The sequence below is a fragment of the Emydura macquarii genome, unplaced genomic scaffold (genome assembly GCF_026122565.2).
Source record: "Emydura macquarii macquarii isolate MOO-44397 ecotype Brisbane River unplaced genomic scaffold, CSIRO-AGI_Emac_v2 contig_3390, whole genome shotgun sequence".
Taxonomy (NCBI): Eukaryota; Metazoa; Chordata; order Testudines; family Chelidae; genus Emydura; species Emydura macquarii.
Window position 1 is genome coordinate 3717233 of NW_027133527.1, and position 15805 is coordinate 3733037.

Sequence of the window (15805 nt, forward strand, 5' to 3'; positions counted from 1 at the left end):
GCACCACATTTGCTTTGCCATTCACGGGGCTGCATTATTTGTTCTTCACAGCACCTGGAAGGGTATTGAAAATATTCACAAACCCCATACGTTTCCAGACTTTGAAAAGTGATACTTAGTCATCCAAAAATACGTACCAGAGACTTATCTGTTTAAAACATTTCAGTCATAAAATCAGAGAATGGAAACAAGACGAGGCAACTCAGCTGACCAATCGTGCAATGTGAATAATGAACAACAAACATTCCATGCAGAGGAAACAGGCTGGAAAGTACCTGGTGAAGCTATTCAGTAAATAGGTAGTAATAACTACTAGATTTGCAGAAAATCATGATCTATTAATGAAAGATTTACCATAAAAGGATACACCTACTCCAAGCAACCAGCACTGCTCAGTTTCTCCATAAAATGTGGATAGTACTTAACCATCTACCTCAGAGAGGGGTGATGAGGATTAATTTATTGGTTGACCTCTGACCAGTCCTTCAAAGATACATAATTGTTAAGCATTATTGATAAGTATGATTATCCTCATCATTTGACTGTGCTAAGCAGTATAATTAGTACTACCACTAGAAGGTACTCAAGAGATAGTGGGAACATAATGAAAAACTGTTTCAAAGAGCAGCCTTCATTTATGCACACACAAGTACCTGCCCACGCACTCGTCAGACATTATCAACTGTGCTCAGGTGAAAAAAATTACATGCCCAATTCTCTTTGCTGTTGGAGTCTATCATTTGAATGCACAAATGCTTAAATAGGAAGCATGGAGGTGTCTGTAGGCATGGATTTGCCTGGGTATGAACGGAGAACAGGTGGGGGGTCCCTTTAAAACTTTGGCCCAGTGTCGCAATATTACCCTTGGCTCACCTATTAATATGGAGACTGCCAGCTAAGAGTTCTGATGAAGTAGGAATTTACCAGAACAGATGACACCAATCACTCACCAAATGCATTCACACTATTGTCAGGTTTTTGACTGATTGGTGCTAAACTTTTTATTCCCTCCAGTGCTCTTTGGCAGAGTCTCTGAAATGAAGGACTTTCCACCATTTCCCCATGAATTTCCATTCAAAGCACTGGCCTGAGAGTGAAACATCATGGAAATTTATATGTCAGAGCCCTTTACTTTTCCAGAAAAAAAAATCTGGTTTGTGGATTTATATTTTATTTCAGAAATTCCCTTTTCCCCCCCTTATTCCTGTTCATTTTTACATTCTGTCTTTTAATTATTCACTCCCCACCACTCAGCTCTCTGCTTGCATCTCTTTTTCCTGCCAAAGCATTATCATTTCATTCTCCATACTGAGAACTCTGTAGGGGCTCTGATCTGTCTCTGTAAAGTAGGATGGAAGGTCACTGCTACTGACGACTGAACTTCAGAAGGTTTGGCGGCACAGTCCAGAGAAGCACCTTGAATTCTGGAAGCAGCACCAAACTTGTTCTGAAATTCTTATCTGTAAAGCTAGGCTGGAAGTCATCTGCAGGGGGGTGCCATGTCTGTTGCTTCTTCCATCACCAGCATTCTATTTCTGACACCTGTGTTACCCTTTGCTGATGTCTGGGGCTTGGCAGGTCAGCTTCCCAGTGGAGGAGAATCCTGTGGATCCTGAGAATAGTCTAAGTATAACTTATTTTATTTACACACACATACACACACCAGTCCTGGAACAGAGACGGTCACAAACAGCATACAGCCAATCCTCTCGCTCAGAAATCTCAGCCCGCACACCAGTGCCCAGTTTTCAGGAAACTCTGTCCCAAGAGTAGCCTCCAAATATAGAAAATAAAGCAGAGGACAAACTAACACAATTAATAAAAGTTCTGCATCTCCTCAAACACTAACAACTTGCTCGCAGACTAAGAAAAAGAACTTGCATGTCTATGTGTAACAGTGCCATCCAGTGACTCCTGCAATAACATCTCCTACCTTACTATAGTCAATTCTTGCTCATAGTCAGATCACAAATACTTCTTTGACAGTCTCTTTTAATATTTAATGTAATTAATGTTAGATAAATACTTAGCATATATGTACAGTGCTTGGAAATAAAAAGCTCTACTTATCCAGGAGCAGTACTGAGCATTACCTTCAGTGGAATAATGCTGACAGAGAGTTTGGTATAAGGTGCATTATTATAGATGGACTCAAGATGAATGAACTTGCCTCCAGATTTTAAACGCCCTCATCTTGAGGTTATTTGTACCCGTGGTTCTGGTTCAACCAATGATGAGTGTGTTACAATGTGGCAATGATTCTAAATTGTTTTGTAAAGTGCTGTGTGTCCCGTTTTTGGAGCATAAGGCATGTCTCATTCCCCTTTGGGTTGTACAGGTCAGACAAGGTGATCACAGTGGTCTCTTCTAGCCTTATAATCTATGAATCCCAGAGTACATCGGCTGGGCTCCTTCCCTGCCATGCATAGGTTACATTCTGCTCTGTTCCCCTGCAGGTTCTTCCCACCTCACATGCCCCCATCATAGCTATGTGAGTCATGCCAGCGTGTGGCCCTAGATTTTAGTTTGCTAACACTCAAATCAATTACTCTACCCACAGCCTTGTTTGCTGCCAGGTCGCTCACTGCTTGTGCTCGGTACATTTCCAATAGCAAACACCATCTCTGCAAAGGGTGGCAGCTGAGCAAAAGTAATTTCCAAGTGACTCATCAAAGGGTGCATAAGCAGGTGAAAGCTTGTGCGATAAAGATTATTGGATTTTCCCTGTTCTGATTCATTCCCCAGAATGAAACTGAAATTTGCAAACAGCATTGTGCTTTTGACTAGTGGTGCCTGAGTTATCAAAAGCTACTGTATGTCCAAGATCGACAGCAGAGAACAGGAACACTGAACCATAGACGTTAGAGACGGGAAAGACCCGTTAATCATCTGGGGTCAAATCTTGCTTGCCTTACTCGTCCACTCACTCCACTAGTTGGGACTCCTGATGGGAGTAAGGAAAACAGAATACAGGTTATAGCTCCTTCCACGGTAGCAAGGTCATTTCATTCAGCACATTCCCCCAGACTTCACCCAATCCAGTTCTAAGTGACTGAAGTAATAGGGGTTCCACAACTTCCTTGGTTCAACAGTCTAGTATATCTCAGCAGCAGATCTCCCCTCATCCTCAAGCTAAGTTTTCCACTGCTCTCTTTCATTCCCTCACTCCTAGTTAGAGCTCCTTTGGCCACACTAAACAATTTTTCTACTGAGCTGCAGTTATGCCCTTCAGATGAGAAGACCTGGGAAAGAATTACTATCACCTGTCACAGACTTGTGATGTAGTTCATTGTCCACTGGCAAGGAAAGGGAAAGCTACAAATGCCATTTCACTTGTGACCTAAATAAAGCAGAATTTAACTCCAGTTTTCAAGTCCAGTGTCTGAGAAACCACCTCTCTCTACCATGCAATGCTGTTGAGCTGTGATCAGAAGAGGGGCTGGAGCAAGAGTTCCCTCCAATTATAAGACAAAGGGGCTGCACGAGGGCCACTGGCCTGGATGGAAATCGAGGATGGAATTTTCAGAAGTGTTCATCATGAACTGAACTCCTTTCCTATTGAAGGCAGTGGTAAAACTCCCATTTACTTCAGTGAGAACGGAGTTAAATCAATGCGGAGTGCTTTTGAAAAGAAAAAAATCCCTTAGGCAGCTTTGGAGGGTCTCCGTTTCTTTTGAGTCCATGATGGCTGCAGGTCTGGAACCCCTGTTGTGGTCTCCGGCACTTGCAAAGATCACCAGGCTTGGACTTTTTATGAACTCGGCCATATTTTACATAATGCAAAAATAAAGCACTTTGTCTTCTGATACGCATACCATAGGGGGCAAAGCCTAGCACCTTTGCTTATGGTTCAGGGAAGGAATGGCGCAGAAGTACTAATGCACTGAATCAATGACAGTTCTTAACTATTTATGAACTATTAAAAATGGGTTTAAAAAAAATAAACAACCACAAAACTTTTATCTCGTCATCACACATTTTACACATTGCTCGTGTTTTACTGTTAAAGAGTTTGCTGCTATAACTCCCCAGTCAACGTGTGTCACAGTTCTCCCACTATGCCATTCCGCAGAGGAGAATATAATTATTACAGCCCCTCCTCGCTCAGTGCATCGGCTCTTTAGCTCAAGCTGTTGCATCTCATACTTGTAGCTCTGGAAGTCCCCAGTGCATCAACAAAAAGAGCAACCATTACACTACCAGACAGCTGCATGGGGACCCAGCAAGACTGCATATATCTAACTAACCTGGCTCATCTGCAAGAATGTTACGAAAAAAGATAAATGGGCTTAAAAAAGAATTAAGAAATGCTGATGAGCAGGAATCATTTACAGAAATACATGCAGGTGTTGAAATGGGCAGTAACAGCAACCGGAAGCTATCCGGGCAGCTATGGACCATTTTCAAATTTCCAAACCTAGGTCCCGATCCTGCATCCCTTACACCCATGCTGGCGGCAGTGGGGCTCCGTGCCATTCGAGGGGTCTGTCTGTGTAACTCACGATGCAGAATCAAGGCCCTAGTTTGTTTCTGACAAAATCCTAAACAGGTTTCCATCTGACTAAGCAGCATCCCTGCCTTTCCCTTCAATTACAGAAGTACAATTTCTGCTGCAGACACAGGCCTAAACTACGGAGCCGGCTTTATTTTCCGCTGCAAAGTTGGAAAAAGCTAGTAAAGTACAACTGACTAAAATTGATTTCTGGAGCTCCAGACCACAGTAAACTCTCAGTTCCGTGTGAAGAAAGCAACTGCCCTGGGTGATAAATTGATTGTTTTCCTGTTAGCTTTGGAATTCGCCAGCACTGTAAACGGCTACCCTTGCCCCGGGCCCCTTGTCCACAGAGTGAAGCTGAAGAACAATAAAAAGCTAGTTGGAAGATTCTTAGATCGCCTCCATTTTAAGCAATCAGCTGCTAAACTCCATAGGGCCGGCCATAAATTGTCTGATTACCTGCAAGCAGCATCTTAAGCAGAATAAAAGATTCCGTGTGGGGCTTGCTTCCTATAGAGGAGCTCAATAGAATAATAGCGTAGGCATTTCACGTATAAACCCAATGCCAGGATCTGCAAAAGCACAGGACACACTCCCACTTCTTCCCTGACTGATGGCAATTGTTGGAAAGCAAAAATAATTCTGTCTGACTCATTATTCCTTTAGGTCTAAGTGACATATCACCATCTCCTTAATGCTGGGAGACAAGTCATTCAAGGAGACGCAGCATAAACTCAAAGACTTAATAAAGATTCATTATTTTCCTCCCCTACCCACGCACTTACCAACGGGATCTACTCCCAGGTGTGTGGTGTTTGATTTAAAAGGAAGCATGTGTTAAAAATAGACACCAACATGGTGTGTGGAAGATCACTGGGGAATCTAATAAAATAAAATGACATCAAAAGAAAATAGCCAAATGGAATTTGAAAGTCAAAAGCTGAGAGAGGTTTAAGGAGACAGTATTTCTTCATGCAGGTTCTTGCTATAAATATAGGGTTACATCCTCAGATGGTGAATCCATTTACTTTAATGGAGCTGATTTACAGTGGCAGAGGAGCCGGCTCGTAATCAGCAGCCTGCCTAATCTTCCTATTTTAAGTAAAATAATACCTACCCCAATCTCTTCTAATACAAGAGTGGAAGCCAAATAGCAGGGAAATGGCATAACAATATTCTTTCCCCTTGAAAGAGTGTATCTGTTACATATTAGCAACTCCCTCCTATGTCTACCAGGCTAGATTCTGGAAGAAGAACTTGCCAGTTATCATTTTAAGTTCTTCTGCATGGCATAAAATTGAGAGGACTTCTTTGCCAACACAGGAGATGCCAAATTAGAGGCTCTGGACTGACGTTGCGGTTCAATTTTCTCCTGGAACAGGCTAGTGTAAAGTGATTCTCGGGGACCTCAATTATTGCAGATCATCTGTCTAATGTTATAGGGGAAGTGACAGCTTTGACTCTGACTGGACAGGAGAATGCAGTGATTTTTGCTAATTATCATCAACCTCTACGCTTGCCCCCCAAAATGAACTGTCAGTTTGACATTCCCAATGTTATGTAAGCAGTGATGTCCTTGCTTACCATCATCACGTGGTAGAGAAATCTTGGCTCACTACTTCCACGATCCCACCAGAGTCAAATGAGTCGCACAGGTAAGGCAAGCTATACTTTCTGTTCCTCTTCTTTTCCTCATCAACTGTGCTTGTTCAGTTTAACTTTTGCCTGTTTCCACATCTGGTTTTGATCAAATACATCCCTGAACGTCTTACAAGCCACCAGCCCAAACATTGTAATTAAAATGATTTGTCTAATGCTCCCCCATTAAATTGAATCTCACAAAACAGAGAGTGAGAATTCTTAGAACTGATGGAAATTGAAAGTCAACACAGTGTCACTCCAGCAGAGATGGCAGTCACTCAGATTGATATCACCTCCTGCAACTATCTAATCAAACACATTCTGCCTCAGAGATGTGAGGCTAGTGAAATGAAACTTTAAATGGTGTTTTCATCTAGGCTGCTATGACAGGATTTGTGTTTTCATTTGTTTGTGGAGCAACTGCTTTTTAAAAACGATGCTAATCGTAATAACAATGAACGTTATTTAAGGGAAATCTAAACCAGGTAGGGGACTACATGCCCCAAAACAGTACAGTCGTTTCGAATTTCTGATACACTGAGCCAATATAAAAATAAAGTGTATACTCTTATGTAACCTTTGGTCTCAGTATATTTCTAAAATCAGCACTTTTGGTATGTTTTTTAATCTAAAGGTGAAATGTAATGTAATGTTTTGCCAATATGTTGTTATGGGAAATGAAATTTCTCCTTCAAACTCTTTAATGTTTTTATTCATATGTTTTGTTGCTTTCAGGCAGGGGCTGTGTATGTCATATGCTGTCTTATGTAAAATAAGCAACTCTATTTTCTTTCTTCTAAATTAACACATTGCATTTTCTCCCTATCTATCATCTAAATGAATGCATTGTGTTGTCAATCTATCACATTTCTAAGGTGCTTGTCATCATAGTATGCAGGCAGTACATAAAAATATAATGAAGTTAAATTAAATAAAGAAAATCAATACTCCACTCACAGTAAAACTGGGACAAATTGCACAGAGAGTGTTGCCAAGAGGAGAATTTGGCCCTCCAATCGTAAGCACAGGCCCTTCCAGAAGTATCTTTGCTAGCAGCAGCAATGATATCACATTGTTCTCATGGCTTTTGTATCTGTAAAATACCAGTATTGCCAAACCAAGACATCCAAAAATCATGAGCCAGGCCCCCATAATATCATGAGATTAACTTACAATAATAAAATGTGGGGGTCTTTTTTTTTGTTTTTTGTTTTTTTGAGCCTTTTCTGCTCAGCCATGGCATGGATTAGATTCTTGCTTTGTTATAACATGAAAAGCAGGGGTTCTCCTGTAATAACGTGACTCCAGGAGCTGGGACATTAAGAAAGGCAGCAAATATTGTGTAGCTCACAATAAAATCATGAAGATTGGCAACACCCAAAAACTCCTAGTGTTGTAGGTCTGCAGCATTAGCTTCAGTGAATTTACCCCTGATTTATATTCAGGCTTGGCAGAATTCAGATTTTTTTTAAATAATTTTGATGGTTAATATCAATTATTACTTTTAAGCGTTTTTTCCAACTTGGATCTATTTACATTTTCACAGTTGTGCAAAATTATAGGTTTTAAACATTTTTTCCCCCAATTTTTATTCATTTAAATTTTTACAGTTCTGAGAAATTATGGGAAAGGACAGAAAATAGGGGGCTCAGACAATAATTATTGAGCTACAAGAGAGGTTGAAATTCAAAAAGTTAAAGCTTTATAACCATTAAAACACAAATTGTCACCATCACATCAACATTTGCAAAGTAAATCTCCTTAAATTCAGTTCTGATAAGTTCTCAAACAACATTTTTCTTATTTTGCCCAGCTGTAAATTTCAATTGTTATAGACAGAAATATTTTTTGCAAGTGTGCCTGTACATATGAGTGTGAAATTGACATTTACCAATAGAAATCTAATCCTTCAACCTCTTTAGACTGGTGAAAGAGGAGAATCAGGCTCATTGGTTCAGATCCTCAGCTGGTATAAATTTGCATAATTCAAGGAGCTTCAGTGGATCGATGCCATCTTACCAGCAGAAAACCTGTCCATTTGTGCATATTGCTATGCAATGGAAGTGTGCATTTGATTCCAGAATCAGGGCCTTAGACTGAAAATGCAGTGAGGGTTGCGCTCATATCTCCCATTTACTCTGAGCATGCAACTGGTCCCCACAAACAATACATCATAAAAATGCTTATTGTTAATAAAAGAGAGAGATCAAAGTTTTAAGCAAACCTGAAATAAAACAGGTAGGCCAGTTCAAGTTAGCCTGTATCCATATTGCACATTTTAAGTTTTGAATGTACTGTCACTCAATTTCACCTAAGATTTTTCCATCAGAAAATGCTGAGTTACAGTTAAATGACAGATGATATTTTCTCATCGTGTGACCAATTGCTTGGTTTTGTGCATGACTGGCTGTTTGTTGGTTCTGAGAGCTTCAAAGCTTAGCCGCCCCGTTTGTAGCTCAGCAAAGAAGCTACGCTCTTTGAGAACCCATTAGATTAGTTGAGAGGCAGGAATCTTTTTGGAACTGCCTATGGGAAGTACAGAAGTACCTGGGGCTGTCTTTTATGTAGAGGACTCACAATATGCTAGTTTACAAACTAGCTGCTAGAACAACTCAGATGCAGAAAAACAGAAATCCACAACTGCATATAGATTGACCAGTTCTTATCTATTCAGGGATACAGTTTCAAACAGCCTCCATTAATGCATCCTCAAAATTTGTAGGCACATCTTTTTGCACAGTTACAATTGGGTCACTGCATGCCTGGCTTCTCGGTTTGTACACGACAGATGTGCCCCTACTTCTTGAGAATATAGTTTTAGAGACCAAGTGAAAAGGAGGGGGCCTAACTGTTCAAAAGATTCTTCTGGCCTTAGGCATATGCTGAGATGCTTTCCTGAACTGGGACCTTACATAACTTCTGCCAATGTCCCATTGACTTTACTGGGAATTAAACGTGCTTGCAATTAAGTGTGTGCTTAAGTACCTTCCCGAACAAGGTTGTTTTCCTGAACTGGGGCCAAAGGGCAGAATTTTTGGCTGATTTGTTTTCCAACCAGCAGATCAGGCACATGATAGTTATAAAATTTCAATTACTTTGCCTTTTGGAGTCTTGGTTGTGTTTCGGGGTGGGGTGGGATGGGTGTGTCTAAGAATTGATTCGTTACAGTGTCTTCCGCCAGCTGTTTCCATGGTCCACCCAGGAGGCGAAATAAGAAGAAAACATTTAGGATCAAACAGAGCCTGATCCGAAGCCCACTAAAGTGGACAAGAGACTTTTGAGTGACCTGACTGTGCTCTGGACCAGGCCCATACTGTGCATAATGCACAACGCCCATTCCCAAGACTCAGGCTAGGACGAGGGATGCATCTCTAGGGAACACCATGGCTCAGATCCTCAAAGGTGTTGGGTGCCTAACTCCCTATGGATCTGGGCCAGTATCACATCTGACCCTGCCAAAGCCTCTTCTACAAACAAGGCTGCTGCCTTCCAGAAGCAGGCCAGCCTCGCAGTGGGTAAATCACAGCTCTTCTCTCAGCAATTATCCCCCTGGAGTTATTTTATGTGTACAGGCAGGATGCACACAACTTTGCTGCCTGCTTGCCCAGTTTTGGCTTGACATCATCCAGTGAATTCTGTTTATGCAGAATAATCAATCTGGGGCACTGTCTGCAGTAGATCTTTTTACACCAGCCCAGCCAAAGAAGGTTTATGACATGCAATCCATTCCTAGTTAGGTTTCCCTACATTAAATGTGGGAACCAAGTGCATCTTTCCAAGAGAATAGATGGCAGGAAGTTATATTCTCTTGTTCTCTCTCGCTCGCTTCTGATCCATCTGTCCCTTAATGTGACTGTGTTTAATTTGTATTTGTGCTTGTTAATGGAAAGGATGAAACTGTGAATGTGTCTCTGCGCTGAGATTCCATTTAGCTGAGAACATTTACTAGAATGCACCAGAAATGAAGGAGAAGCGTGTTATTACAGCAAAGGGAATAAGAGAGCTGTGTGGTGGTTGATAGACCCCACATTGGCAGCGATGGAGCTAAAGAGGCAGGTGGGGCTCCCCACTGCAGACAAGAGGGTGAAGGAAGTCTTGTGGACCCATCCCAGTTGCAAGCCAGTGTCAGGCATGGAGAGGGCAGGTAACAGGAGGAGGTCTAGCCCAGTTCAGAGCTGATCAGGGAGGGGTGAAAAGCTCTACATCTCTCTGGAAGGGAAGCCTGGTTCCAGCCTGAAGCTTGAGACAGCATGTTACCTGGAAGAGTCTCCTGGTAGAGAAGACAATTAGGCCTGGGAGACAGTCAAAGAAGACTGGCCTCACAAACACCTGGCCACGATCCCTCAGATAACCCTGAGTTTTGAGTTCACAGTTTGCCTTTGTTTTCTTGGACTTTTAAAACCCCAGAAGGGGTTGGACTCAAGTGTGTCCAGCTGGAGGGCTTAGCTACTACTATGTGGGACCAGTGAGTGGGGTGAGCTGACCGCCAAAGCCTCACACCTGGACGAGTCATGCCCCAACCGGCCTCAAGGGGGGGCGTCGCTTAGACACCTCAGTTACAGAGTCTCTGTGGAATATATGGAGCAGCCCTTCCTCTCCTTACCTCTCGAAAAAAGAATCACGCGAACAAACAGACAAAACAAGAGGAAAGTTCAAAGCCGCAACATGTTTGTCCTCTGAATAAAATCTCTGCAAAACCCCAGCACCTCTCACTGCGGTTTTCTTCTGATAACATTTGGTGAGTCAATGGATTTGCACCCCCGGTTGAATAGTATTTCCTATATTTTGACCCCCAAAAATGGAAGGATTTTTTCAACCCCCACGTCACCCCCCTGAAAATGATTAACATTTAGAAACATGGAGCAGTTTGCCTATCTGTGCAGGAAGAGCAGAGCTGAGGACAAAACCACAACTTGTAAAGCCATTTAGAATATTGGCTGTGTTCTTTATGAGATGGTTTAACAGGACACTGTTTTATTCCCCTCTTTCACTGCATTATCCTTCACATTTAAATTCTATGCATCCCCACCAGAGCTGGCCCTAAAGATGTGCAAATAACAGGGCTTCATGTGGACCCCAGCAGGCCCAAGGTGGCTGAAGCAGAGAGCAGCTGTGATAAAGCAGGTTTTTCTTTTATAAACAGGATGAATATGGATGGCATGAGAGTGGTGGGAGACTGATGCAGAGGGTGAAGAGAGCAGTGCTCCCTGGTGGACAGAGGGGATTAAGAAACTGTTACCTCTTTTAGGCAATTCTTGAGATCTCTCCAAATTTTACGTCAAGAGTGTCTCCGATCTCCTTTCCCAGGCACATGCTGGATTTCATTTAAAAAAAAAAAAATGAAACAGACACTCAGAAACAGACTGGTCTGCTAGGAAAGCGCTGCTATGGCAAACCACTGACAACTTACTCAATCCAGCCACATTTTATCCCTCTGCTAACCCCAAACTGTCATCAATACATTGGCCTGGACAGCAGTCACTGTGCTGCACGCGGTCAGATTTGCCAACCACAGACACTCAAAAACTGTGAGGCCGGACACCAAAAATCATGAAATTGGATTAAAGATAAGGAGTCTAGAATATGCATTTTACGTTTCTTTTCTCTACCTGTTTTAGGCCTTTAGGATTCACTTAGGGCATGTTTTCAAATGTTTCTCTGCAACCCCGAGGGCAAGAAGCCTACTTTAAATCAAAGCTGAGATTCTCACATCCACATGGTTACAGGAAGTGGGGCTTTAGCAGAACACCAGTTATTTTGAGAAGTGGGATAAAATCGTGAGAGCTGATAACATTGCAGATAGCCACTCGGAACCCCACGGTAAGAACCCAGAAGCTTCCAAAGCACAGGCCCCTAGCACTTGGGCTAATGGAGAAGCTCTCCTAGCTCTTAGAAGTACAGGAACGTGGACACTTGATTCCATCCAGTACAGTGCACTGGTATACACACACACACACACACACGCCAGCCAGTTCATCACAAACTCTCTTAATTAGACAAAACCCTTCCTTCGAGGGGTTTTGTTCCCATTCTAGCACCACTGTAGTGGGGATAGAACCTGCACCTCTCTGCTACAAAAGTACAGACCCCTGCTACTTGAACTAAAGCAGAACCCTTTAGTTCTCAGTACCACAGGACTTATGTTGAGCAGTTCTGAATCCATCCTATAGAAGAGGGCAGTGGGCAAATATACAAAGAGAACAGAGCATGCAGGGCTGGCTCTTAGAGTCAGACTATTGCAATTACCATTGATGATAACCTTTAATTGTTACATAGAGTCATAGAAGATGAGGGTTGGAAGAGATCTCAGGAGGTCATCTAGTCCAATCCCCTGCTCAAAGCAGAACCAACCCCAACTAAACCATCCCAACCAGGGCTTTGTCAAGCTGGGCCTTAACAACCTCTAAGGATGGAGATTCCACCACCTCCCTAGGTAACCCATTCCAGTGCTTCACTACCCTCCTGGTGAAAATGTTTTTCCTAATATCCAACCTAGACCTCCTCAACTGCAACGTGAGACCATTGCTCCAAGTTCTGTCATCTACCACCCCTCAGAACAGCCTAGCTCCATTCTCCCTGGAACCCCTTTTCAGGTAGTGAAAGGCTGCTATCAAATCCCCCCTCATTCTTCTCTTCTGGAGACTAAACAAACCTAGTTCCCTCAGCCATTCCTCATAAGTTATGTGCTTCAGCCCCCTCATCATTTTTGTTGCCTTCCTCTGGACTCTCTCCAATTTGGTACACAATGTCCTTCAAACTAAACTTAAAGAACAACACAAGACATAAAAAAAGGGTGGCATTTGGCTGTATGGAGAGGAAACAAGTTTTCTGTAACAAAGGATTCTAGCTAAAGGAGACTGTCATCAATTGCATGTCAAAAGATTTGAGCTGGAAACCCTTTCTGGTCTTTTCCTCCCGTCTATTTTGTCTTGTGCTCCAGGAACATCCTGAATAACTGTTAATAATGTATACAGCACAGTGGCATATTAAATGGCTGCAGTTCAGCTATTGGGATGACATTAAAACACAGTCCCTGTGCCTGCATTGCAAAGTGATGGCAACTCCAGAAACTGCACAGACAAGTGCAGGCCACCGGGACATTATGCATCTGTAGACATTTGAAATGAGATATGGATTGGCAATAGTGCTCTGCCCAAAAGACTCTCCAAACTCTGTCTGACTGGCTGATCCTGGGAAATGGTATGCAGTCAGGACAGTAACCATAAAAATCCCGTTTGAAGGAATGTTTATACCCGGGCAGTAAGGTTTTGAATATCTCTCTGTGGAATTTTTATCTGACAGGGATACAGGACTCCAGGGATTCTCATTCCAGTTCTGGTACAGGCTCCCAGTGTAGCTGTGGGCAAATTGCATCACTGCTTTGTGCCTCAGTTTACCCACTGTAAAATAGTGATGATAGCATTTTTCCTTGAGTAGGTTGTCATGAGGGCTCCCTAATATAAAGTGACTAGGGAAGTGTTATTTACCTCTTCACATTACACAAGAATCAGGGAAATTAATAGGCAACAAGTCTAAAACAAACATACAGAAGCACTTCTTCACACAACACACAGTCAGCCTGGGTAATTGGTTGCCAGGGGATGTTGTGAAGGCCAAACGTATAACTGGGTTCAAAAAAAGTTAGATATGTTCACAGAGGATAGATTCATCAATGGCTATTAGCTAAGATGGTCAAAGATGAAACCCCATGCTCTGGGTGTCCCTAAACCTCTGACTGCCAGAAGCTGGGACTCGATATGGATCATTTGAAATTGCCCTGTTCCATTCATTCCTTCTGAAGCATGTGGCACTGTCCACTTTTGGGAGACAAGATATTGGGCTCGATGGACAATTAGTCTGACCCAGTACGGCCATATTAATGTTCCTATATTCTTAAAGCTACTATTTAACAGCAAATCATTATTATTATTATTTTATTAAGAAAGAGCAAAATATTCTAAAGGCCCTATTCTGAAATGCAACATGTCAGTGTGTAAAATAATTTGATGCAGAATAGCTTAGCAGGTGCTCATTTTGCCTGATAATCTGTCCACCCACTGAATGTTTAAAACGTGAGACCTGCATATTCCACCATACAGAAGCAATGAGAAGATGAAAGAGAAAGAGACAGAGGGGTGGAAAGTGGGGTCAGAAGAAAGGATACAATGAAGGAAAAAGAGAAAGATGGAACAGATAGAGACAAGAATACGTCATAATGTGGGCTACAGCAGAAAGAAAGAAAAAGTGTCATGAAGGAAAGAAATGACCAACACCCTGTAAATCACACAGTAAATTACAAGGTGCTAAGGAAACGCTATAGCATCTGCCAGATCAGCTCTGGAAATGCTGTATTAGATGTCAGGGGCCCGCTCCACAAAGGTATTTAGACTGAAGACTTCCATTGAAATCAGATGCACACAGCATGGGGTACCCAAGCCAAATTGTACCATGCTGGATACAATCAGAGCTAACAGGAAACTCTCTATGCTGAGTGCACTGCAGCTCATGTAACAATCCAGCAGTGAACAAAGTGTCAAGTGCAGATACATACCTAACCTATTCCAGAACATGCTTTTCCAAAATACTGCATGTGGGCAAGCAGGAAAAAAAGGGTTATGTGCCAGAGATACCTGGAGAGTGACCAGAAGTCACCACTGGGGAGACAATAAATCTTCCAATACATAAAAGGTTGTTACAGAGAACGGTGATGAATTCATGTACACCAAAGGCAGGACAAGAAGCAAACGGCTTAGAACATTTTTCCTAACATCTAACTTAAATCTCCCTTGCTGCAAACTAACTCTCAAGGTAGTTGAGCTCTGGAACAGGTTGCCTAGGGAGGGTTTTAAGAACAGGTTAGGCAAACACTTGTCAGGGATAGTCTAGGTATACTTAATCCTGCCTCCGTATGGGTGGATAGACTAGAGGACCTCTTGAGGTCCCTTCGAACCCTACATTTCTATGATTGAGGGACCCATGTGAAATATGGGTTAGATGGGTCTCGATCTAGTTTCTACTGGGGCAAGCATTCAGCATCACAAGAAAACATCACCCACATTAGGCGCCGATGAACACCTGCATTGGCAAAGGCTGAGTAACTGATTGGGACCAAGCCACTTTCTCAGCTCTTTCACTTGCAAGGCTAAGATACATTGGCAGGAATATGAGGAGACTTGCACTGCTGCAGCTGACGTTGTGCCTGTTCTGTGAGTTTGCTCTTGGGGCTGTCAGTCAGACACCTTTCGCCAGCCACTGATTCATGGAAAATGAACACCTATTTTCTATCTATATGCATGTCTATGAGAGTGGATAACTTTTCTGGATATTTCGAGCCTCTCGCTACATGCCAGTTGAAGAGCTGATTACACGGAATGACACCAGGAGGAATGAGGAGCACACGGTTTTTAAAAATCGAAATGACATTGAAGATAAGGGGAAGTCGTATTTAGTTACAATGCAAGGGCAAGAGCACCCTCTACTGTCAGATGAGTTATCACCTTCTGTTTTAGGCTGATCTCTCTGCATTTCTTCCCAAAATTACAAACAGAGGATGAAATACTCATCACCTTCCGGTCATATCTTTTAACTTTGTGCAGATTTTTATTGAATGTGTTGATGGGCCTGATAATCACCCAGATAGCTACATTTTATTTCGAGTCTCTTGCCGGC